This window comes from Oryctolagus cuniculus, chromosome 1, assembly GCF_051225735.1.
Source record: "Oryctolagus cuniculus isolate XC-2025 breed Fujian yellow rabbit chromosome 1, ASM5122573v1, whole genome shotgun sequence".
NCBI lineage: Eukaryota > Metazoa > Chordata > Mammalia > Lagomorpha > Leporidae > Oryctolagus > Oryctolagus cuniculus.
This window is the reverse complement of record NC_142867.1, coordinates 87,524,517-87,548,022: the sequence shown is the minus strand read 5'-3', so window position 1 is coordinate 87,548,022 and position 23,506 is coordinate 87,524,517. Positions and strand designations below refer to the sequence as shown.

The window sequence follows — 23,506 nt, the reverse complement described above, 5'->3', positions numbered from 1 at the left end:
ATTAAATGCAGGAGGCTTGATTGAAAGTGTGGAGTAACTGGGACTGGAACCAGGCATTCTGATATGGGATGCAGGCTACCAAGCAACAGTTTAACCCATTGCCCCCACAGTGCCCACCCGTGCTCATTATATAGAGCCAGATTTTTATAATCCAAAATCTAGAACTACAAAAGTGATACTTTTAATAATTGCCAGGTCATTAAATGACAGGGAAATAGAAATCAAAGAATGACTAATTGTGCTTTCTTTAAAATTACATTTGAATAGTTGAAGGACTTGCAAGGTAAAATGGTAGTGATAAGGTTGATGTCCTGTTCTGTTTAACTTCTTGAGTTTGGTTCCCAATTCTAAACCATGCATCCATGTCTCTCCCTAGAATATCAAATTCTATTTAGATACTTTGTTTCATTTGAATTATAAGATTGTGGTCTCCATAAAGGACACATAATTGGCCCCTTCAACTGGTGTTTATGTATGCTTTTACCAATATTGTGGTTTTTTTTTATGTTCTTGAACTGAAGTTTTTATTGAAAATCCAGAGAAATTGATGTCTTATGTATTCTTGTGTCACCTAAATTAAATGTTAATATTTTATGCATGAAATTCCAAACATAAGGAATGAGTAGAAAAAGGTAGATTATTTTCCTCTGGATTGATAAAACATTTATTCATCAGGCTTAGAAAGTTTAATAGGCCTAAGTCACAAGACTTTTTGTCTCGCTTCTCAGCATCGTTGTTTTTCTTGATAGAAGTATATGAACAGTTGTTCAAGTGGGGCTTTGTCAGGAGGTTGTGCTGTTGCAAAGGGAAAATAATTGGTTAATGATGGGCCAGTGATTATACAACTTAATTTTATTGAGCTCATACGCCTAGCAAAGGTCAAAAACGAAATTTTGTATGAGATAGACACCCTTTGTTACCAATATTAGGGAACTTTCTTTATTATCAAAGGCAGTTCGTAGAAATAGCATCACTTAAGATACACTTTGTTTTCCAAGTGGTAGGCAGTTGTGGTAATAAGCTAATAGTATTAGTATTAATAAAGCACAACTATAAATAATAGCTTTTAACACTTATCATGTGCTTACTGTGGTAAATGCGTTTGATGTATTTTCTCATTGGATCTTTAGAACCATGTAAAGTAGATAGTATAATGTTGCAGATAAGAGAACTGAAGATTAGAGAGAGCAGCTTGACATTTGAATTCAGGTCTGTTTGGCTTTAAGATCTCAGTACCTTAAAGAATTCCTGAACATCTTGGTCCCCGGGTCTAGGCCAGAGCTTTGTGGTTAGAGCGCAGTCCCGCTGCAGGCTGATTGGGAAGTCGTGACAAGGACATGAGTTTCCTTGATCCTTTGCCTTGCAGGAAAAGGATAAAGGTGCACAACACATTAGCCAACTAAGGGAGTCCATGTGTGGAGACAGTATTTCTCTAGCTTTGAATGTTTCTTCTTCCAAAGGAAAGGAAAGCTGTTTTTTGTTTGTTGGTTTGTTTTTGCTTGATGAGTAAGAGGATAGCATTTTATCAAAAGAATAGTTTTACATTTTGAAGACCAAATAAAAGATGAAGCAAGTAAACACAATGCCAAAGCCTTATCCCTGTCTCTGTTTCCCTCCTAAACTTTACACAGTAAGTTAGAATACTTTACTCTAGGGTTCCTTAAGTATCTGAATTCCCCTAAGTTCCTTTGTGTTTGTTTACAGTTAATGTGTTAAGAGCCATTGACATTTGAAGATCATCAGAAGTGAAGATAAAACACCTCAAAAATTATAATGTAAGTGAATGGGAAATGCGAATAAAAATGGACAAAAGTTAATGCTGTCAGTAATGTTTCTGGACTCCATTATTATCCCAAATGAAGTTTCCGCATATGAGTAACCAGTAACTTCAAACCTCAGTCCCTCAGTCCTTAAAATTCTGTCTTGTCTTCTACCTGAGTAAAACAGTCGTTCAGTTTAGTCATCCAGTAATTTTCCAGTAGAATATTTTTGGCTCTGTGTACTGTTTTCTTTCTTTTCCTCCTTAGTACTTTGCAGTTTGACTTGAGAAGAGGATGACGAGAGTTGATACATTTAAAATTGTGTTTGTGCAGAGGCTCCAGAGTTTGTTTTATGGCTGCTGACGTAAATTGTGTCTTTTATCCAAGTTTAATTGTATTATTGTCTTGTATGTTTCTTAGCAAAAAATATAACCAGTTAGCTAGCAAGCCTTCTCCCCTTCTTTACCTGCTCCTTCCCTCCCCCCCTTTCTCCCCTCTTCCGTTCCCTTTAAATATTTGTTTAGTATGTATGATGTCCTGCACAATATGTTAGATGCTGAATTCCTAAGAGCTTGATGCTGTGACAAGCTGTATCATCTTTTCATACTGTTAGGAGCATTGGAAATCATTTAATTAGTGTTCATCAAGTGTGGCTGAGGACTATTTGCATATTTCAGTCCTTTGCGAATATTTAACTTCCTGGATTCCAGCCCAGTCATTCTGAATCACTGGGAGTGGGCTCAGGAATCGGCACTTAAAAGTTTGAGAATTGGGACCCAGCATTGTGGCATAGTGGGTAGAGCCACTGCATGCAGCCCCAGCATCTCATATGGGCGCCAGTTCAAGCCCTGGCTGTTCCACTTCAATCTAATTCCTTGCTAATGTTCCTGGGAAAATAGCATAATATGTCCAAGTCCTTGGGCCCCTGCACTTTCATGAGACTCAGGAGAAGCTCCTGGCTTCAGACTGGCCTAACCCTGGCCATCGTGCCAGGAACAAGTAGATGGAAGATCTCTCTATACCTCTCTCTTCTCTCTTTCTCCTCTTGTAACTTTACCTTTCAAATAAATAAAATCTTAAAAAAAATTTTTGAAAACTACTGATCCAGTTGTTTATTGGATTCCAGTTCCTCTCCATAAGTTTGCAGATTGAGAACTAAATCTAAGGAAATTTAATAATTTACTCAAAGGCACAATAAATGTTGGAAAGATGAGAAAGGTTGATGTTTTTTTGCTCCAGAATTAACAGCTGATGAGGCTCACAGATAGTTTCCTGAATGCTAGATTTTTAACAGGCCAGGTATTGGGATTTTTGTTAGGCCAGTTTCACTGTGTTTGCTGTTTATGGGACCCTCCTTTTATACCATCTCTAAGATCATAAAGCAATCTACCACTGTAATTGAAAAAAGAAACTAAAAGCATGTATAGGTTGTACACATGAAAAAATATGTACTGTTTCTTTATCTTTAGTCAAATTTGTGACCAATTCTCATTGGGTGGTAGTCTTGGTGGAGGACAAACATGTTGTATTTTTTCCCTCAGGATTTACCATTTATTTGAAAGGCAGAAATAGGGGAAGACAAAGGGAGAGGGAGAGAGAGAGAGAGAGAAAATCCTCTATCCATTCGCTCACTCCCTAATGTCTGCAACAACCAGAATTGGGCCAGGCTGAAGCTAGGAGTCCGGAACTCCATCCTGGACTCCCATGTGGATGGCAGGGACCTAAGTGCTTGAGCCATCTCCTGCTGCCTTCCCAGGACATTAGCAGGGATTTGGTTTGGAAGCTGAGCAGCCAGAACAATAGTTGGTGCTCAATATGGGATGCATTGTTGCAGGTGGCTGCTTACTATGTTGGCCCCCCTACTCCTCTCCACTTTCTTTTCTTTTTTTTTTTTTTTTTAAAGATTTATTATTTACTTTAAAGGAAGAGTTGGGGAAGGAAGAAGATTTCCTTTTTGTATTTTTATGCCATTATTTCTACCAGGATTTTAAGTTTTCTGCTTATGAAAGTAGGATAGGATTTCATTTTTGTATGAAATAGTAGGCACAAGTTTCATGCTTGCTTTTTTAAGTAGTAGGAGCTTGGTGAACTGTACTGTGAATAGTTTATTGTTTAAAAATTTTTTTTCCTTTGGGTTATGTGAAACACTATTAAGAATGGTTTTGTTTGTACAGAATCTGATGCTTCATAGAGCTTAAATAATTATAATTATTTTGTTTTTTAATATTGTATTGTTATAGTTGAAATTCTCAATATATCTGAGGCAACTAACTTTTTTTAGTTTTTGAGCAATAAGGGTTTGGATTAATTTTAGTGTTCTTTATGTTTTATATTATATTATGAATAGTATTTCAATAGTTATTGAATTATAACCTTAGTAAACGTATCCTATTTGGGGAGAAATATTCTGTAGTGCTTGAACTACTATAAGATACCATTACCCAAATATTCCCAGTATTTTGGGAGATGTTTTAATTATATGATTTTAAATGGCATTTTAAAGCAGTGTATTCATTTCTACTAAGAGTATTATACTTGGCAATTATAAATTTTCTATTATATTTTTTCCTTTTCTAACCATGAAATCTAAAAATGAACTTTGTACATTATGTAGTCTAACTCTCTTGAAAAATAGTACTTAAGTGGGAGAGAGGAAGAGAGAGAGAGAACACACTCCTATCTGTGCGCTCCTTAGATGGTCTTAACAACTGTTTTGGGGTAGGGTGCAGCAGCAAGCTGGGAATTCAGTCCTGGTTCTCATGTGAGTGGTAGGGACCCAACCACTTGAGCAAACACATGCTTCCTTCCAGGGTCTGCCTTAGCAAGAAGCTGGAATAAGATACTGAACCCAGGGACTCTGATATGGGATGTGGGCTTCCCAACCAGCATCTTAGAAGCTATGCCAATCCGGCTGAAATGCCCATGAGAGTATTTCAGGCATGGAAAGCCAAGACACTCTGGGGGGAAAAAAAAAAAAACCTAAATGAAAGATCTCCACAAGTGAGATCCCAGTAGAAAGAATGGGTCATCAAAGAAGGAGGTACCTTTCTCTGAAGGGAGAAGAGAACTTCCACTTTGACCATGGCCTTGTCTAAATATGATCAGAGTCAGTGAACTCAGGGGGCTTCCATAGCCTTGGCAGCTCATGACAAGAGCCTAGGGCGATTACTGAGGCCATAAACAAGAGTGTCAATTTGTTAAGTCAACAACAGGAGTCACTGTGCACTTACTCCTCATGTAGGATCTTTGTCCTTAGTGTGCTGTACATTGAGATTTAATGCTATAACTAGTACTCAAACACTATTTTTCACTTGATGTTTCTGTGTGGGAGCAAACTGTTGAAATCTTTACTTAATGTATGCTAAACTGATCTTCTGTATATAAAGAGAATCGAAAATGACTCTTGATGTGAATGGAAGGGGAGAGGGAGTGGATAAGGGGAGGGTTGCGGGTGGGAGGGACGTTATGGGGGGGAAGCCATTGTAATCCATATTCTGTACTTTGGAAATTTATATTCATTAAATAAAAGTTTTAAAAAAAAAGCTATGCCAAATGCTTGCCCCTAACTCCTTCTTTTTTTTTTTTTTTAATCTTAGACACTAAAGTTAAGGGACTTGCCCAGGAATGGAAGTTTTATGCATGTTAAAGTATTCTTGTGAACAAACAGATGACATTCATTGTATTTCTATGATGATATGTATGAAATATTTGAAAACTGTAGAGTGTCATACAAAGGTAGTATGATTACTCCTACAATGCTAGTCTGTTCAGTTTCCTTGGAATTTAATTGAAAATGTTTACTATTGTTTAAACTCAGAAAGAAAAATGCATTTGCTTGCTGCTTTGCTGTCTTGTTTTTTGTTGTCAGATTTCACTGTGTGTTCTTTATGCACATGCTATTAGAATAGGTACTGTGCAGATTACATAAATTTCTCTTTCATTGTGATTAATCCAGATTGTCACTTTAAATAATTTTGCAAAATCTCAGGATAATACCTCTACATTCTAGGACTTATGTTGGTAATTTTCTGTGGAAGAATATGGTGACTGAATTAATATTCAATGTTGTTTCTCAGTATAATCAAAGTAATAATCAACAGCATATTTTGGTGTAGTTCTTACAGTTACAAAGCTGTATTGACTACATAATCTTCAAAAAAAAAAAAAAAAGACTACATAATCTCAGTTATTTCTCCCAACAGTGTAGTGAACTAGGTTCTAATTTGACAAGCAATTGAGGTATAAGAAGTGACTTGATTATCTGTTGTCTCTGTTTATAAGAGATAGAACTGGAATTTAAATTTTGACTCTGAATGCTACATTGTTTCTATTTTCAACATAAATCGTGTATAACATGGAAGTGGTGAAGTTTCATAGGGTATACATTTTGCTGTTTAAAAGAAATTATAAATGCTGGAGACTTTTGATCATGAGTTCACCTTGTCCAGCCAACCCGATTTTATTTATCGCAAGCTTCTCTTTAGAAGTCTTGAGTCAGTTCTCCTACTCTTCACCTAAAAAAAAATCAAGTATCTTGTATAAAAGAGTCATTCTCAGCTTGGCTGTGAGCATGTTCTGGCTAAAACTAATTGATTGTTTAAACATTTAAAAGAGTAGTGATTAGGGTCTTTAGAAGTAAAATTCAACCATGTCAGCTTGAAAAATGTACTGTCTAATGTGATACAGTACAAGATATGTGAAAAGTCTTGGACCTTTCTTAGTTCTGGATTTTTTGGTTCTGATTCTACTTTTCATAATTTTTTGTTTATTGGAAAGGGAGAGAAAGAAATCTCTCACCCACTGGTTCACTCCTTAAATGCCTGCAACAGCTGGGGCTGGGAACTCTGTGTGGGTCTCCCACTTGGGTGACAGACATCCAGCTATTTGAACCATCACCTAGTGCCTGTCAGTGCACATTGGAAGGAGGCTGGAGCTGGAAGGAGAGCTGGTACTTGAATATAAGCTCTCTGGTATGGGATGTGGGCATCCCAAAAGGTGTCTTAACCACTATGCCAAAAACCTGCTCCAAATCTGCTTTTTAACTGTGATGCTGGTTGAATTACTTGATTTCACTGAGCTTTGATTCTCAAGTGGACAAAGAGCAAAATGATGATCTGCTGTCTACCTTTAGAAGATCATTGTGAGACCCCAGTAAGATGATTAGTGGTAATGATAATGAAATAAAATTAATAATCAACACCTATATGGGATGTGGCATGTTCTGATAAGTATTTTACATGTATTTAATCTTCATAGTATTCTGTGAGGTATAAGAATTATCATTAACCCTACTTTATAGATGAGAAAATTGAGGCTCAGAGAGGCTAAGTAACTTCTTCCAGGTCACACAAAGTAGCAGAACCAGAATTCAGTACTGGAAATCTAGTCCCAGAGTTGGTAGTATGTGTGGAAGATATTGTCTGTGAGAACTTTGATACTTGTAAAATATCTGTGAATAAGATCAATAATAATAAAATAATAAAAGCTGTGATAATGTGAAATATTGCTTTAAAACATTTTAAAAGATGAACATTTTTCTTATTCTTTTCATACAGATATAGAAAATTTATAAAAGTAAGTAAATAATAAGAAGTCTTTTTTTTTTTTTGACCTATGGTTTCTAACAACCAACTAATAGGAAACAATATTCAGAATTATAGAGGGAAGTCCTTGGTCAGAATCACTGACTAATGCCAAACTTAAATTTTTAGTTTGACTCTTTTGGGGTAGAGGAGGAAGAGACACTGAATGTTCTTCTTTTTCTGCTTAATATTTTTTAAGTTAATAACTGAAAGTAAAAATGTGTTAACTACATTTATAATATTTTAAAGTTGTTTAGAGAAGTTTTATCTTATTACCTTGAAAGGTTGATAGTAATTAACAGCTTTGCTTGTCTTGGAAAAACAAAAAATATCTATTTGAATAGCCTGAAGAATGGATGTATGACTAATTTTAGCAATGAATACAGATTTGTGTGGTTGGGTGCAAAAATTACAGGAGAGATCATTTATGAAGGGGTAAATGCCCGTGTGTTTTCTATACTCATCTGGGGAAAAGTGTTGAGCAAGTGTTTATCCAATCAACTCCTGTTTTTTTGTATTTCTACCCTTACATTTCTATTTGGTATAGAAGTGTTTGTTACAGAGTATTTTGGTTTGCACTCTGATACTCTGACCAATTTTCAGTATAATAGATGTTTCTCTTGGCTAATGATAGGTACAGAACTCTCCCTCTCCTTCTAAGCTTTTTGTGATTCCATGTAAGTTTTAATTCAAGCTTTCATCTGTATTTGAATCAGAAATTTAAAATATATATATTCATTTGAAGAGGAGAGAGAGACACTGAGAGCAAGAGCTCCTGTTCTCAGGTCTCCCACGTGGTTGGCAGGAGCCCAGTGCCTTGAGCTTTCATCACTGTCCCCCTGGGGTTTGCAGTAGTCGGAAGCTAGTCAGGAACTGGGGGTGGGAATGATACACAGCTGCTCCACAATGGGATGCAGGTGCCTTCAGTGACATCTTAACTGCTAGGCTAAACGCTTTGTCTTGAATTCAAGATTTTTAAAGAGTCTTGGGCTGCTTTGGCTGTTGAATTGGTGTTAGGACTCAAGGTTTCTACTGCTCCCGAGTCTTCATGGCCAACTTCCATGAACTTACTCATTTTGACTAGAATGCCTTTGCTTATACCCATTTTATTTATTTAAATTTCCATATAAAATATTTGAATAAATATCATTTTGGAAAATAAAAAAGATGAATAAAATGTTTTCTATACAAACTGGTTGTGCAGACTTGCTGCTGGCATTATCAAATAATGTGCTTTGATTTTTAGTGTGGGAAATACAATTGATAGACCTGGAAATAAAATGGTACATACTTAACTGTATCCTGGGCCACATGTACCCTGGAAGGTTGGGGTTTTCTGAACTAAATACCAACCTGCACACATTTGAAGTATGTCCAAGCACTGAAATCCCCTTTGTTTCTTTGAAGAATACAAAATGTGTTCTCTCATTTTTCAGTCAGATGTCATTAGATAAGGCCATTCCTGCCCTCTCTTTTATTCTATATATAGATGGGTTAAATTAAAAAATCCTGAGTTCAGGAGTAGCATTTTAAAAAGTAAGTGAAAACTGTATGTTGATTTGTTTTTTTATTTTTTTGGAGGAGGAGGGTGGTTTTTCTATTTCGAGGATCCTGCAAATATTCTCACAATAAGTCTTTTATGTCTCCAATGTTTTATACACACTGCAGGCCTTTTATTTTCTTTTTAAATAAAAATTTCAGCAGGATGACTAATAGTACATGAACAGTGCCTGTTGACACTATAGCCCATTGTGTAAATATTGAGAACAAAATTTGCATTCCTAGAAAAGCTTGTTCACAATCAGCATATAGAAGACATTCTTTACCATTGTCAGGCAGACGTGCTGTGTGCATGCTCAGGACATTACTTACGAAAAAATGCTTTTTAAAAATAATATTTTCATGGAATTCTGGAAGCTTGAATTGCCAGTAAGAGCCACGTGGTTTAAGGCAAGTGGTTTAGATCTTTTTGTAATGGCTATGGTCAGCAGTGACTGGAAACAAAAGAAAGGCTCCCTCCTCTGCATTCTCTGAGGCATTTGTCTGCTAGGATATATGAAAAGACAGGTGACCGGGGACTTCTTTCCACGTTTCTAGGTTATTCTGAATTAAGAATGTATAATGCTGATGTGTTTATCTGCATCTCTAGTTTTTAGAAATACTTTTTTTTAACTTTTCCAAGGAATGTTTTTGTTGAATTTTGAAATACTAGTTTAGGAGAAAAGGAATATATTTTTATGGCATATATTAGTGCTTGGGTTTTATTTTCTATTCAGTATTGTGGAATGCTTTCAAATGTTGCTGTGACTGGCAGTGAAGTGTGATAATTCCATTACCATCCTAGCAAACCAATAGAGCCACAGAGGTTTTACTCAATACTTTGCTAATGGCTATATTGAAAATTACTGGTGATGGACTTGGCTTTGTGATTACAGCTTTGGGTCAGTCTTCTGCTTGAATATATCGAAAGTTATGTAGGGTGTGTGTGTCTGTTGTGTATTTAAAAAATTTCCTCCGAATATTTGTGCTTTGCCTTGGTGATTAATCAGTTAAGTGAAGCTTTGAAGTTTAAAAGCTTGTGTTTTCAAATTTCCTAGTGTGTGATGACTTTTTAGTACAGATTAACTGAAAAATACTTTGCTTCATTTTAATTAGTAAATTCCTTCCTAAAATAAGATCTTTCCTTCTAATTTTATCCTATTTTTCCCTTCCAGTGAAACTGCTCTTGTAATTCTACAATGGTACTTGTTGAATCCTTTGTGCCAGTTCAGTATTTAGCACTTAGTACTTTCTCTAGATCATGTTTTTTTAAAATTCTTATTATAATTTTATAATATATCATCTTATTTTATAGTTGAAGAACTTAAATTAATTAACTGATTTAAAGCTATGTTTTTACCATAAATACTTGTATGTCTGTGTTCTCATTGTATTATTTAAATCTCTTCATTTCTACAGTGTACTGTTTTTTAAAGATTTATTTATTTGAAAGAGTTACACAGAGAGAGAGGCAGAGGCAGAGGCAGAGAGAGAGAGAGAGAGAGAGAGAGAAAGGGGTCTTCTAGAGAGAGAGGGGGGGAGAGAGAGAGAGAGAGAAAGAAAGGGGTCTTCTGTCTGCTTGTTTACTCCCCTATTGGCCGCAATGGTTGGAGCTGCGCTGATCCAAAGCCAGGAGCCAGGAGCTTCTTCTGGGTCTCCCCTGCAGGTGCAGGGGCCCAAGGACTTGGGCCATCTTGTACTGCTTTCCCAAGCCACAACAGAGACCTGGATTGGAAATGGAGTAGCCAGGACTCAAGTTAGTGCCCATATGAGATGCTGGCACTGCAGATGGCAGCTTTACCCTCTATGCCACAGTGCTGGCTCCAACTGTACTGTTAGAAGATACTTACATATCCAGCACCTTGGTGGACTGTAAGTCTTAAGATAATGAATCTGTTTTCAGCTCCTCACCCCAGTGTATATAGTACATTGATTATGTAAATGTTTATGGATGGGTGGGAAGGATAAGAAATAGAAAGGAAATTTAGGAATTTCCTGCTTCCTAAATGGAAGGGATGAGTAGGGGAGAGCAGACGGAAGATGGCTGAGGCCTTTAGCTGCTGGTGGAAGTCTTTAGTCTGTTCCTCCAAGGAAGTTGAAAGGGTGGATTGAGGTGTGGGACTGTTTGGAGGTGGTAAGTGAACTTCTGCTATCTAGAGATAGATTTGTCTGTTTTTGCAGTATTAACAGGGATGCTTGTAAATCCAGTAGTACTGAGTCAGAGTATTGCCGTAATAGATACTAATATTCATTTGTTTAGAAGTGTTTTTCTTAATCTGCAAGGTTATTTTTTACCCTGATGAATAACCAGCAATATGTGTAATGAAAAAAATCTTAAAAAAAAAGAAAAATGGAAAATGTTTTAACTTTAAATTTTTGAAAAGCACACAAAGTAGTTCCTCTCCCCATACCAATAATTAGTTTATATAACTTGGTTCATGTAAGTGCTACACTTTCAAATAGTAGAGCTTTTGAAGCCGAAGGATGGAGCTTTGCTCTGAGGAATAGTTTACCAAGGGAAAGGGACATTCTGTTATATTAACAGCAGACCAGTGAATGTGTGGGAATGACTAAGAGTCAGATGATGGGATTTCTGTTTGGATCTTGTGGTGGAAAGAAACTGTGTCACTCTGGTTGAGATAGTGGCAGAGCTATTAGAAAACAAAGAATGACTAGTTCTGTACTATATTATGCCTCTCTCATTATAAACCTAAGTTTTGTTCTCACAGATGTACATGTATAGAAACTTAGTTATATTACAGAGCCAGAAGTTAGCATTTAAGTATTTGGATCATGAATCATGTGTCTTAGTTGGTGTATTTTTTTGTTTGCTCAAATTTTAACTAGGCTTTTTAAAATAATGACATAATGTGATGCTTTCTTTTTACTTTTTGTAAGTTTTCCACCGTTCTTATTTTTTCTAATGGTAGATTTGATCCTCTCAAATGTTCCTTTAAAGTTTTCCACTGTAAATCAGTTATCCATTAAAATTTTTCACTATAAATCAATTATCCCTTTATTTTAGTGTAAGTCATTCTAGCATACTATTTTTTAATTGCTGTCATCTTAAAAATTTATTTATTTATTTGAAAGACAGACCAACAGAGAGAGGGAGAGACAAAAGAGAAATCTTATATCTGCTGTTTTATTCCCCAAATGACCAAAAGGCTAGGACTGGGCCAGGCCACAGCCAGGAGCCTGGAACTCCATTTGCGTCCCACATAGGTTGCAGGTACCCAAGTATTTGGTACATCTTCCACTGCTTTCCCAAGATTATTAGCCTGGAGCCGGATCAGAAGAGGAGCATTCAAGATTCCAACATGGCGTTGTAGGCAGTGGTTTAACCTGCTGCATCATGATACCAGCCCTAAGTTGTAAGCGTTTTTTAAAATAAATTTTTAAAAAGATTTATTTATTTATTTGAAAGTCAAAGGTACACAGAGGGAGAGACAGAGGCAGACACACATACACATAAACATATACATACACATACATACACGGGGGAGAGGGAGAGGGGCAGGGGCAGGGGCAGGGGCAGAACTTCTATCCCATGGCTCACTCCTAAGTAGCCCAATGGCCGGTGCTGGGCTGGGCTGAAACCAGGAGCCCAGAGCTTCTTCCAGGTCTCCCATGTGGATGCAGGGGCCCAAGCACTTTAACCATCTTCCACTGCTTTCCTAGGTACATTAGCAAGGAGCTGGATTGGAAGTAGAACAACTGGGATAGGAATTGGCGCCCATATGGGATGCTGGTGTTGCAGGCGGTGGCTTTACCTGCTATGCCACAATGCCTGCCCCAGTTTTCAGCATTTTAACAGTAACTTCATTTTCTATATTTTAGCACCATGGTTAGTTGCAGGATTCTTACTCCATGGCCTGCCAAGTAATACTTTTTTGTTTGGTTAGCAGTGATACACACAAAAATGTATGTTACAGTTTAGACAGCACTTTTATGTCGTTTTTGCTTGATCTTTTTAACTGTCCAGTGAAATAAATAGGGTAGGTTTTTAAAAAAATTGTTTACTTTTAGTTCTTAACAGATTCAACATAGTTCATAGATACAATTCTGTGAATATAATGATATTCCCTTTCTCCCCTCTTTCCTTTACCTTTTGTCCCTCTTCCAAGTGCTGGTATTTTTATCCCTACTTTGCAATATGAAATTGAAATTCTGAGAAGCTAAATGACTATCCATGATTTATGAAGCCTCATTTTTCTTTCTTTTCATGTAGCTTAACCTTAGACATCCTGGTTGAGACAGAAAGTTGTTTATGTGTTGGCATTTGCCAAAGTATCATATGCTGCATACTGTAAGATGCTTTTTATTATGGTTACATTTAATAGCCTACTATTAAACATGTAATTATATACATCCTTTCATTATCATGAAATAAAATATTTTGCAGCATTTGGCATAAAGCAGAAAGGATCTGTGTTTCTAATAATTAATAATTGAAACTGGTTGCTAAATGGTGAAGATGAAATTTCTTTTGCTACAGATTATTTTAATATAAATTTCATTTTTATATATAAATATTTTTAAAGATTTTATTTATTTGAGAGGTAGAGTTACAGAGAGAGAGACAGAGAAAAAGGTCTTCCATCTGCTGGTTCATCCCCCAAATGGCCACAATGGCTGGAGCTAGATTGATCCAAAGCCAGGAGTCAGGAGCTTCTTCCAGGTCTCCCACGTAGATGGAGGGCCCCAAGCACTTGGGCCTTCTTCTGCTGCTTTCCTAGGCCATAAGCAGAGAGCTGGATCAGAAGAGGAGCAGCTGGGATTCATACCAGCACCCATTTGGGATGCCAGTGCTGCAAGCAGAGGCTTAGCCCACTATGCCACAACACCAGCCCCTATAAATTTTTTTTTTAAACTTTTCTCTGGAGGAGACCTTCTGGTTATAGATAACTTTGCTTCTTTAAGGATGAAATTGTTAGGGTCTCCTTCATTCTAGTCCTCAAATCCTGTGTTCAACTTGAGCTCCCTGATGGGAGTAGTTGGTATCAATTCTAGGCTTTATTAGATAAAAGAATACTTGCTTGCATTGTTTTGTTGCTTTTTATCATCAAATAATGTGCTAAACTCTGTGCATTATTTTATTCCATCCTTATAATTATGTGAACAGTTTCTAGCATTTGTAAGCACTCAGTAAATACTAACTCATTCAGTAAATCTCAATCAAATTAGTTTCTGCTAATGTCAAGCATTAGTCACAATGTGGACCAATGCTTCTCAAGCTTTTTTTTTTTTTGAAATTTTTGCTGTCCCAAGTAACATTGTTAAAGATTTGCCCCATTGTCGTTTGAATCCATGAAAATCACAGTTTCACTATGCATCATTTTATGTACTAAGTGTGTAGCCATCCTTTCACATAGAATGAGATTTATTATCAACTCTACCTTTTAATGAATCACTTTCTTGCCCCTTTGGGTACAATAATCCTCCTGCTGGTAATGCATGATCTAGACACTGGGGATGCTGTAGTGAACAAAACAGACAACACTTCAAACCCTCAAAGAGCTTACATTTTATTAAAGAGTTTGAGTTTGGAGGGACTATGAGAGACAGGAAATAAGTGTTAAAAAAGAAAGTCAGATAGTAATGGGCAGTTTGGAAAAAATAAAGCAGGGAAGGGGATAGAGACCTAGTGGGTAAATTTGTAGTAGTTTGCATTTTGAATAACAAGGCAGGAAGTGTCTCACCAAGAAGGCAGTATTTGAGCAAAAGTATTATTGGAGGTAAAAGGAAAAATGGGAATATTTGGGAGAAGAGAATTGTCAGTTGAGATAACAAAAATATGAGGTGAGAGCTTGCCTGGTTCATTTGTAATACAAGGGAGCAAAAAGAATAGTAGAAAATGAGGACAGGGAGATGTGAGTACAGCCAGATTGGGAAAGGCCTCATGGGCCATTTTAAGAACTTTTATTCAGTGTGAAATGGGAAGGTGCTGGAAGATTTTAGAGGAGTGACAGTGTTTCAGATTTTGTTTTCAAAAATTCTGATGGCTCTGTTAATAAACTGGAGTGCAGAAGTAAGGAGAGTGGTTTATAGGAAATTGGGATCATGCAAGATGGAGACAACCTGCTAGCAGAAAAGCTGAGTAGAAATGACTGGGTGCTGGATGTGTTTTGAAGGTGCAGCCAACAGAATTTCCCGATTGATTTAATGTAGAGTATATCTGAGAGAAGAGTGAAAAATAATTCCAGAGTTCTTGGCCCAAGAAAGCAGAGGGATTGAGTTAACATCTACTAAGAAATGGAAGATTGTTGTAGCTAGTATGGAGGGGGAAAAGCAGGAGTTTGGTATTGGGTGCATTAAGTGTCTACTTGAAGATGATTAAATAGATCAGTTATTGGAATATGGGTTTCAAGATTAAGTCTGGAATAGAGCTATAAATTTGGGCTCTTCAATTCAGACATGTGAAACCTGTGAGACTAGATGAGATTACTAAGGAGGGGAGGTTTACATAAGTGAACACAACAGGATTAATGGCTGAGAATTCTGGGGTATTCCAATGCTATGAGATTAAGGAAGTGAGAAGGAACCATTACTGGAGAGCTGAGAGACTGGCTAGAGAAGTAGGGGAAGAACCTCAAGAGTTTGGTGTTCTGGAAGCCTCGCGTTTCAAGGAGGCAAAGCTACAGAAAGAGGGAGAGAGAGAAAGAAAGTGGACAAGTGAGGGAACTTCCATCCTCTGGTTCACCCTCCATACGGCTGCAATAGCCAGGGCTAGGTCAGGCTGAAGTCAAGAGCCTGGAACTCCATCAGGGTCTCCTATGTGGATGTAGGGGCTCAAGGACTTGGGCCATGTTCTGCTGGTTTCCCAGGCACCAAGGAGCTGGATTGGAAGTGGAGCAACTGTGACATGAACCAGTGCCCATGTGGAATGCTGGTGTCACAGGCGATGGCTTAACCTGCTATGCCACAATGGCGGCCTCCATTTATTTCTTTGGGCTGCACTTTATTTGTAAATGCGTTTCACTAGAATGATCTCAGAGATCCTTTACAGTTCTAATATTGTATAACTAACTTGTGTGTTGTCAGCATACATGGCTAAGTGATGCCTATACTTGAATGTAAAAGGAGCAATTAATATAATTCTAGCTCCTGTACAGCTTAATGTCTCAAGATGAGGCAATAGCAAAGCTGGATCAGAGTGAGAAGTAAAGCTTGACCGAGAGAGTGGCATCAGACTTTGATTAGTAGTAGGTTTCTGTGGATGTGGAACTGAGAGGACTAGGGAAATACGTTTATAAATGATTTGCACAGAGATGGTAACTGAAGTTGTAAGAATCCATGATGGGACACTGAGTACGGAGAACAGAGGCAAGGTCAGAGTTTCCCAGAGAATCTGTATGTAGGGGACAACTGGAGGAAAACAGCATAGATAAAGAGAGTGAAAGAAAGCCAGTAAATTTTAATGACCGTGGAAGCTAAGAATTCTAAGAGGGAAGCAGTGACAGTAGTATCAAATGTAGCAGAGAGGTCAAGGAAAGTGAGAACTGAAAGAAACAAGCATTTTGGATTGATTCCTGAGATCGTTAATGATATCTAGAAAGCAGTGCCTGTAGGGTAGTGCTGAATATACTGGAGTGAAAGCTCACTAAAAGCAAACCTGTCATACTTATCTCTGTATCTCTAGGATTCTGTAAAAGAATAGTATGCCAAATATAGTAGATGCTCAAAAGTATTAAACAGACATAGGATAGCCGAAACAATATATTAGTTAAAGGAGATGAGAAGTTATAGAATCAGAACTGAGAAAAGACTTTTTTTTTTTTTTTTAAAAACAATCAGGTCATTGGGGATTTTAGGAAGGGCCATTTTAGCGAGTTGGTTGTTAGGAGCAGAAGCAAAGAATTAAGGAGTCATTGTGTATGCAGACAGTGGAGATAGTAAGGATAGAAATTTTGCTGAAATGCAGAAGGTGGCTGAGCCCTAAGGCATAGAATATGGAGTGCAGATGTGGAAAGAGACTTATGAAGGAAAATCTCATGTGGAGTTAGAAAGAAGAATGAATGCACTGTCAGAAATGCAAATACTGAGATTGCTCCAAGTCATGCATTTCCATTTTTTATCTTGGCAGAAAAGTGTTCCAAATGAGTCAGGCCACTGAAGCTAATAACCGGCTCCAGTGTGCTGAGGTTACAGGGTTGGAGTAAGTGTGCATATCACAGAATAAAAAGCCTTGTAAACAACACTGCTGGGCACTGGCAAGGGTGATATCCTAGAGTTAGTTGAGTTTATATTGCTGTGTTCCAGATCTGTCCGATTAATTAATTAATTAATTTATTTTTTTAGAAGATTTATCCGTTTCTTTGAAAGTCAGAGTTACACAGAGAGAGGAGAGGCAGAGAGAGAGATAGAGGTCTTCCATCTGCTGGTTCACTCCCCAGATGGCCGCAACGGCTGGAGCTGTGCCGATTCAAAGCCAGGAGCCAGGAGCCTCTTCCGGGTCTTCCACGTGGGTGCAGGGGTGCAAGGACTTGGGCCATTTTGTACTGCTTTCACTGGCCATGGCAGAGAGCTGGATTGGAAGTGGAGCAGCTGGGTCTTGAAGCAGTATCCATGTGGGATGCTGGTGCTTCAGGGCAGGGCTTTAACCCGCTGCACCATAGCACCGGCCCCCAATTAAATTATTTAGAGAAGAATTATGAGCTAACCATGTATGTATTTTTCAGAAATTTATTGATTTATAATAATTATATTTGAAATGATATGTATTTTGAAATTGCAAGCACATTTGAGATATAATCACTTTACTAAATTACAGTGTTTTTCAAATATATTTTGAAAGATGAGTATAATTTCTGGTATAGTCAGTATAAGCATTGAAAATATTTAAGGAAATTGTGCCTTTTTTATAGGATGTCAGTTCTCATTATATTTAAGAAAAATTATTACATTTACATTTACACAGGGATAGCACAGAACTCCTGAAATAAATGTAGCTATTAGATTATTTCCTTTTACTCCATGATACATAAATGTTCTCTTAAACACTTTAATGAAAGAAACATGGTGTTGAGGCCGGCGCCGCGGCTCACTAGGCTAATCCTCCGCCTTGTGGCGCCGGCACACCGGGTTCTAGTCCCGGTCGGGGCGCCGGATTCTGTCCCGGTTGCCCCTCTTCCAGGCCAGCTCTCTGCTGTGGCCTGGGAGTGCAGTGGAGGATGGCCCAAGTGCTTGGGCCCTGCACCCCATGGGAGACCAGGATAAGTACCTGGCTCCTGCCATCGGATCAGCGCGGTGCGCCAGCCACAGTGCGCCAGCCGCGGCGGCCATTGGAGGGTGAACCAACGGCAAAGGAAGACCTTTCTCTCTGTCTCTCTCACTGTCCACTCTGCCTGTCAAAAAAAAAAAAAAAAAAGAAAGAAACATGGTGTTGAAATATATTTAGTATGTGGCTTAACTTGATACTTTAAAGTAAGAATGTGATTATATAATTAAAATATTTTAAAAATTTATTTGAGGGTTCCAGCGCTGTGGCGTAGTGGGTAAAGCTGCCACCTGCACTGCCAGCATCCCATATGGGTGCCGGTTCGAGTCCCAGCTGCTCCACTTCCAATCCAGCTCTCTGCTATGGCCTGGGAAAGCAGTAGAAGATGGCCCAATACCTTGGGCCCCTACACCTGTGTGGGTGACCCGGAAGAAACTCCTGGCTCCTGGCTTCAGATTGGCACAGCTCTGGTCATTGCAGCCGTGTGGGGAGTAAACCAGCGGATGGAAGATCTCTCTCTCTCTCTCTGCCTCTCCTTCTCTTTCTGTGTAACTCTGACTTTCAAATAAATAAAGAAATCTTTAAAAAAATTTTATTTGAAAGGCAGACAGAAGGAGAAAGGGAGGGAGACAGAAAATCCATCAACTATTTCACTCCCCAAATACCCGTAACAGCTGGTTATGGCAAGGGACTGGTTTGCATAGCTGCAATGAAATGTAGGCTTGAGCTAGAGTTAGATATGATGTATCATTAGTGGAGACTGACACTCTGAAAGCTGTGATTATGAGGTGTGAATTGATTCTGAGGCATTTGGGTGCCAGTGTAAGAATTTTCATCATAATGAATATAGATGTTAAGGAATTTTTGGAGTGATGTTTGAAAAACGTTCTTGTAATTTGAATGTTACCAGGAACTGACATTGATAGCCTTGGGTGAATGTACATATGAGCTGATTTTGACTGTACTCACCCAAGGCTTAGTGATCCAGAGAGAGAAGAGTTAGGGATGAAAATGGGAAAGAAAACTCATATTCAATGTGCAAGAAAAGAGGAAAAAAAGAAGATGCGTTGCTTCAGGGAAATTAGCTTGTGTAGTAGGAGAGTATGTCAAATTAGGGTAAACAGTTTTGGAAAATGTAGTTCTATGGATAATAGGAATAATGTGCATTTCCATTTATATTCATGTTTTCTTAGAGACAGAGGTTATTTATTATTGATGACATAAGTATAACCCTTCTTCCACTGAGACTGTCTTGTCCTTTTTAGTACTGTTTTAGACTTTAGAGGTTTATTTGTATAGAAAGAAAATCATGTTTGGGCCAATGCTGTGGTGTAGCAGGTAAAGCTGCCACCTGCAGTGTTGGCATCCCATATGGGCGTTGGTTTGAGTTCTGGCTGCTCCACTTCTGATCCAGCTTTTTCCTGTGGCCTGGGAAAGCAATAGAAAATGGCCTAAGTCCTTGGGCCCCTGTACCCACATGGGAGGCCTGGAAGAAGCTCCTGGCTCCTGGCTTTGGATTGGCCCAGCTCCAGCGATTGTAGCCATTTGGGGAGTGAACCAGCAGATGGAAGATCTCTCTCTCTCTGTTTCTGTCTCTGCCTCTGCCTCTCTGTAACTCTGCTTTTCAAATAAATAAATAAAATCTTAAAATAAGAAAATAATATAATATTAAGCCATAAATTTCAGGTTGGAAATTGTTCACCTGAAAATTTCAGGAAAAATTCTTTTGATAGCTTCTATTTTCTATGAAATGTTTCATTTTTAAATTGTATTCATGCTCCAGTAGTAGGAGAAATGTTCATTGTTCTAGTACTAATAGCAATACTGTTTAACAGATATAATTTTTTACTTTATAAACATTAGGTCTTTAATTGTAGTTCTTGCCTCCTAGTTTTTGTCATTAATTTTATTTATGAAACAAATCTGATTTGTGGTGTAATGTGAGTGGAATAACTTAGCTACCACAAATAGTAATATGTGCCAAGTATTCGTTTTTGAGCGTTTTACATGTTTTATTGTGGGAAGGTGAGAGAATAGTCTTCTGGAGTAAACAATCTTGGAATAGTAAATAATAAGAAAAATATGTGAGAATAGGAATTTGTAGATAACTAAATGCAGTAAAGTATTGCAGTAATTATGATAGAAAAATGTATAGTGCGCAGTAAAGAAGTTGTGTTTATCAGATGGATGGAGCAAAGAGAGCATGGAAGACTAAGAAGGCCATCACAGGCAGAGAGAGCAGGATTATCAAAGGTACAGGGGCATGTAATGGCCAGAGAACATAGGAAGTCTGCCAACTATTCGCAGTGGCACAAGAGGAGTAAATATTCCAGATGAGTGTGTAGAATAAGGGCTAATTCCTGGAAAACTTCATGTGTTATGCTTGGGAATTTGAGCCAGATTCTGTAGGCAATGAGGAATCTGAAGATTTAAACAGGGGAGAGATACAATCACAACTGCGCTTTTGAAAGATCACTTTATGATTGGCTTGGGATGTAATACAGAATGAGTAGGTGACAGAAGACAAGTGATTTGCAGGAGTCCATTGAAGGGGTTTTGAGTTAAGACGGTAAAACTTAGCGTGGAGAGGAGATCTATTCAAGAGAATATAGAGAAATAAACTTACAGGCATTTGGATTGATTAGATGTGATGGGTTTGGGGAGAAAATGGTAATGGTTAAAAAAATATGTTACTTGGTAAGTGGGAGTGTCGCTTTGCATTGCCTTGCATCTGATGTCTGTAATCCTGAGTCTTCTGTGGCCCCAGTTTGGATGTAGTAGCAAAGCTTTAGTTTGGGAGAGGGTAAATGGTTAATTGGGTCCAAATTTAGGGATTAGCCAGGTAGTTGTGGCCAGTAGATAGGATTTAAGGGCATGGAGGGTTTGCCAAGAGAGTATAGTATCTTACATACTTTATTCCAGGTTAAATGGGAAGGGAAATGAAGTGATGAGACAGAGCAATGAATCCTGAAGAACAATTAAAAATGGAGGAGTTGAGGATCTGATTGTCTCCTTTAGGTTAAAGATTAGGGAAAAGAAAGTTAAGAAAGTGAGATATTTGGAAAGATAAGCATCTGTGGTTAGGAAGTGACCTTCTCGAGTTTAAGATTATGGATGCAGAGTAGTTCCCAAAAATGATAAAGTGCAGGGTGTGACTACAAATTCAGTGTTAAATTGGGAACATGAATGAGGGAATGTAGGAATTGAGGAATTTTGAGTGTAGCCAATTATACTGACCCTGAGGACAGTAAAATTCTCAAAATTATGCCAACTTTGAACTACAAATAAATAGTGGAGAAAAAAATGAGTCAGATGAGAAAGTTCTTGGTGAGGAGTGATCAGAAGGTGGGAAGATGAGAGTAACAAGGAGGTTGTATACCTTAAAACCATGAACCTCACAAGAAGCCTTTTGTACAAGAAGATGAAAAAGTACTAGTGTAGAAGCATGGGAGTTGAGCTGGGGGAAATGTCATTGTCACCTTTGAGCTTTGTTAGATGTGTGAAAAGAGAATAGTTCCTGTATAAAGGCTGCAGGTAAGTGGATTCCTAGGAGGAGATGTTGGTTGAGTCCAAAAGGGAACATTGTGTTAGCATCTCAGGCAGTTTAACTATTATGGAGTAAAGATTCTAGTGTTATTTAGGAAGAGAGTTAGTTGTTGAAGTAATACTTGGACAGAGAAAGTGGATGGAGGGAACTTATAGTAGTATGGTCATGAACATATGTGATAGAGAGTTGATGAGAAAGTTTGACATTTTGAAGAGAGGCTGAAGATGATAAGGATAACAGGAATGTTTGGATTGACAGCAGTGAAGTCTGTGGGCCTAGGAAATCTAAGGGCCAAAGTGGTTTTGGTGACTTATGAGGTTAGCAGATTTCAGTCTTTACTTCAAGTTCAAACCCTTTGCTAATTACAGGATTCTTACTCTCTAGCCGTTTATAATTTAAAAAAGAAGGCATGTAATTAACATTTCTTGTAGTCTAATATGGAAAGTATTAAGTGCAGTCCTAGACAAAAGTTCTTAAAAATGTAGAGACTAAGAGTTTAGTTCCAGCTGGAAAACCTTGGGAAAACTTCTTGGAAAAGCCAGCCTGTGTCTTAAAGGGTAGGTAGGATGTTAATAAATAGATTGGGGTGAAGGAGCCTTCTGTTTTAGAATGACATGGGCAAGGGCATGAATTTTGGGAAATACAGAACTTGTTTGTGGAATGGTTCATAAAAGGTAAACAGAGAAATGGAAAAAAGCAGTCGAAACTAGAGTGTATTTTACTGGTAGCTATGGCAATCAGAAACATGCACAGAGCCGTATGACAGAAGAAAACAAATAGCTACTGAGAATAGAGCTCTGCATTCTTGTGTGCCTGTGGCTGCTTTCAGTCTGAGTAGCCACTAAGGGCAGTACTTCATCTTGATATCAGAAGTTTTCACAGCTCTGCTGTGTGTTTGTGTGTGTGTATTTCTGCCCTAATATCAAGGACAGTACTGTGATAGATTGCAGCTCATTTCCTCATCAGCTCCTCGGTGTTTTCCTGGGGTCTGGAACCTTTTGTCAACTCATTATGTTGAAATATATATGTGTGTGCGTGTCTACACATATATATATATATGTGTAGACACGCACACACATACATATATATACACACATATATGGATCAGTATCTACCCATATTTGTGTGTATCATTTTAAGTGTGTCTGAAAAGAGATGCTAATAATTAAAGGTGGTTTACCACACTTTGCCTGAAAGACTGATTCATTGAATCTTAGACAGCAAAGTGTAGGTTGCAGCATTTGGTTTTATTATATTTATGTTAGATTTGCTTACCTCATACCTTGGCTCTAAAGAGCTATTTGGTTTCTTGGTGCTACCTGGTATGATATTCTCTATGAAAATTACTTTTTAAGATAGTGTACTACCTATGATGTTAATTGTGTTTTATTGCCTGTAAGAGCTTTCCTTGTTTTTTTTTTTTTCAAGCTCATATGCATATAAAGTAGTATTATACACTTGAACTTTCCCAAGATGGACTTTATGACATGTTGATTGCCATATTAGAATTATGTTTGATTATATACAACACTCTGTTACAATGATTTTGAAAATTGAAGTTCATTTGCTTTACATGACAAGCCTCAGAAGGAGAAAGTTGGTGTGGATGCACTTGCTCAGTGATGTTGTAAGGACCTGTGCTCCTCCTGTCCCTAGCAGGCTGGCATGTTGCCCATGTTTACATGATGGCTACTCTATTTCTCAGGCTTACATATTCTGGGGAAGAGAAAGTGGGAAAAGGTGAAAACTGTCCTCATGTTTCTACTCTCCTTTATTAAGAAGATAAATGGTTTCCATAACCATTATCAGACTTCTCATTAAATTTCATTGACCAGAATTTTGTCGTATGGTTCTCCCA

The 23,506-nt window shown here is 37.9% G+C and overlaps 1 protein-coding gene across 12 annotated transcripts in view; it reads left to right on the top strand.

Moving 5' to 3' along the window:
• Positions 1-23,506, top strand: part of MTMR2 (myotubularin related protein 2) — a 92,398-nt gene that overhangs the window by 8,653 nt on the left and 60,239 nt on the right. For 5 of the 12 annotated variants that reach the window (XM_089332998.1, XM_017343785.4, XM_089333021.1 and 2 more), the window contains exon 2: positions 1,705-1,775. The exons of 5 other annotated variants lie outside the window; for them this stretch is intronic. The gene's annotated coding sequence lies outside the window, so the exon portion shown is untranslated. Of the gene's footprint in view, positions 1-1,704; positions 1,776-9,152; positions 9,293-23,506 lie in introns of those variants that run through there. 2 more of the 12 variants (XM_070077033.2, XM_070077019.2) reach the window with 1 other exon arrangement.